At 39.5% G+C, this 2639-nt stretch overlaps 1 protein-coding gene across 1 annotated transcript in view; it reads right to left on the bottom strand.

Annotated features, from left to right (window-relative positions):
• Positions 1–2639, bottom strand: part of LOC106871644 (calcium and integrin-binding protein 1) — a 443076-nt gene that overhangs the window by 334962 nt on the left and 105475 nt on the right. The gene's annotated exons all lie outside the window — the stretch shown is intronic.

The following is a 2639-nucleotide window of genomic DNA, read 5'->3' as shown; positions in this document are numbered from 1 at the left end:
ATATATACATGCATGCATACATGCATACAGACAGACAGACAGACAGACAGACAGACAGACAGACAGACAGACAGACATACTTACACGCCCGTGAATATGGAAAATAATAGAAGTGCTTCTACATACAAATGCACCAGCCTCAAAGATAAATATAGTTGTAGATGTAATGTTTTTGCATGTACTCAAAAGATTGCTAACCAGTGTCGGTGTACAAATTCTGCAAATGACCAGTCTATGAGATATGATATGAATGCTATCTCATTCGAGTAAAAACCGGATTTATACAGTCTAGTTTATCTCACAACGACCTGACCTGCGCTATCTCTTTCTCTCTCTCTTTCTCCTTCTCTTTCTCTTTCTCCCTCATACACACACACACACACACATACTCTGTGTGTGTATATATTGTGTGTGTGTGTCCTAGTGTGTTCTCAAGGGCGAATCCTGTGAAGTAACATGTAAGCTGTCCGTGATCTGAATGTGTGATCTGGGGTCGACGCTCTCTTGAATTCATTTCTCTTGATTTTCGTTATTAACACTTTGGGGAGACATAAATAACAGTTTACTTTTCTTTTATCCCGCCCCAAGCCTTATAAGGAGTCATTAATATCTCCTGCACAAAGGGTGAGAGTGATAATACCTTATTAGAAAGTCAAATTGAATAATCTATTCTGTTAAACTTCATTATTTCACCGGTCTGGGTTCGAATTCACAGCAGTTTGCTGATTCTGAAAAGTCGTGATCTTTCTTCGACCTGATGAGAGCTAACTCGATTAAGTTAAGACTAATACGATCACCGTTAATGCATGCATGTATATATTTATATGTATGTGTGTGTATGTGTGTATGTGTATATATATAGAGAGAGAAAGTGAGAGAGAAAGAGAGAGTGAGAGAGAAAGAGAGAGTGAGAGAGAAAGAGAGAGTGAGAGAGAAAGATAGATAGATAGATAGATAGATAGATAGATAAACGCACACACATGTATCTATCTATATGTGTGTGTGTTTGTGTGTTTGTGTGTGTGTGTGTGTGTGTGTGTGTGAGGGTCGGCTGAAAAGTTCATAGGCTGAACAAAATACTCTTATGGAATGTGATCAAATGAGGTTTCTTTTTCAACATAGTCCCCATTACGATCTACACACTTCTTCCAATGTTGCAATACTTGGATCTCATTGGTGAAGAAACTTACACCATATTAGTTAAAAGAGTCATCAACAGCAGATATGACTTCATCATCACTGCGATACTGGTTCCCAGCCAAATGTTTTTCATATTGGGGAACAGATGATAGTCAGATAGTGCCAAATCAGGAGATTAAGGACGGCGATCGACCAACTCAAAGCCACAGTCATTCACAACAGCCATTGAAACCAACGACTGCTGTGCTGCAGCATTTTCCTGATAATACAAGACACCTTTCGTCAGTTTTCAGGGCATTTTGTCTTGATAGTCTTTCGTAACTGCCTCAGCAATTTGGCATAGTAATCTCCAAAGATTACTATGCCAATTTAGACATGGCCTGGACCAATCTTTGGTCCAGGCCATGTCTAATTTAATAGCACCACCTGATAGGATTATCTAAATCCTTTTTAAGTCAAGTTTTATGGTATCATGATCTATTTAAGTTGTGAGTTGTATCCAGGTATAGGTGGCTAATCTGGTATTCCTTGAAGAAATTTGTCCAGACTCCGTTTAAAGGTGATGGGATACTTTTCCTCTTTGATCAGTTTTGGGACAATGTTCAACAGGGCAGGGTCTATTGTGGAAAAGAAATTGTGTCGTAGTGTACCTATTTGTTGTGATCCTGAATTGGGTAGGGGACGTATGGCCCGTGGTCCTAGCCTTGGATGAATCTTGAAGCTAATGTTCAGGTCGTTTGGGCAATGTTGGCAGTATAGTCTCCACATCGTGCAAATGATGTACCACTCGCGGCGGCGCTGGAGATAGTAGAGTTTCAAGGCTTTAAGGCGGTCCCAATAATTGAGATCAGTCATGCCCTTAATTCGTTTAGTGAATGCCCTCTGGGGTGATTCAATTTTCGAGGTGTTTTGTTTTGTATGGGGAGACCACAGTGGGAAGAAGTATTCGAGGTGTGGCCGTAAAAAGGAGGAGAAAAGTGGAATGATGACACCTTGTTCTCTGGACTGGAATGTTCTTAAGATCCAGGAGCTTATCCTACGAGCTATATCAACCTTATTGTTGATGTGGGCACTCCAACTGAGATTGTTATCAACAATTATTTCTAGGTCCCTGGTGTTATTAGACGCTGTAAACGGTTCTCCTGAAGGAAGAGAGTATGGCTGTTTTAGTATAGTCTTTCTTCCAAAATGCATCAGGTCAAATTTTCTCTCGTTTAGCTGTATTTTGTTTGTGTCTGCCTATTGACTCACCGCATATAGATCAGACTGGAGTTGAGTTCGGTCTTCTTCATTGATGATTTGCTGGAGAAAATATATATATCTATGTGTGTATGTGTATATATATATATATATATATATATATGTTCGACCAACGGCGGTACTCCAGCATGGCCGCAGTCACATGACTGAAACAGGTAAAACAATGAAAAAACTATGCTATTTTAATCCCGAGCAAGGTGGGTATCTCTGCTAATATATATATATATATATATATATAT

The sequence above is a fragment of the Octopus bimaculoides genome, chromosome 19 (genome assembly GCF_001194135.2).
Source record: "Octopus bimaculoides isolate UCB-OBI-ISO-001 chromosome 19, ASM119413v2, whole genome shotgun sequence".
NCBI classification, from domain to species: Eukaryota; Metazoa; Mollusca; class Cephalopoda; order Octopoda; family Octopodidae; genus Octopus; species Octopus bimaculoides.
This window is presented reverse-complemented; position numbering and strand designations above follow the sequence as displayed.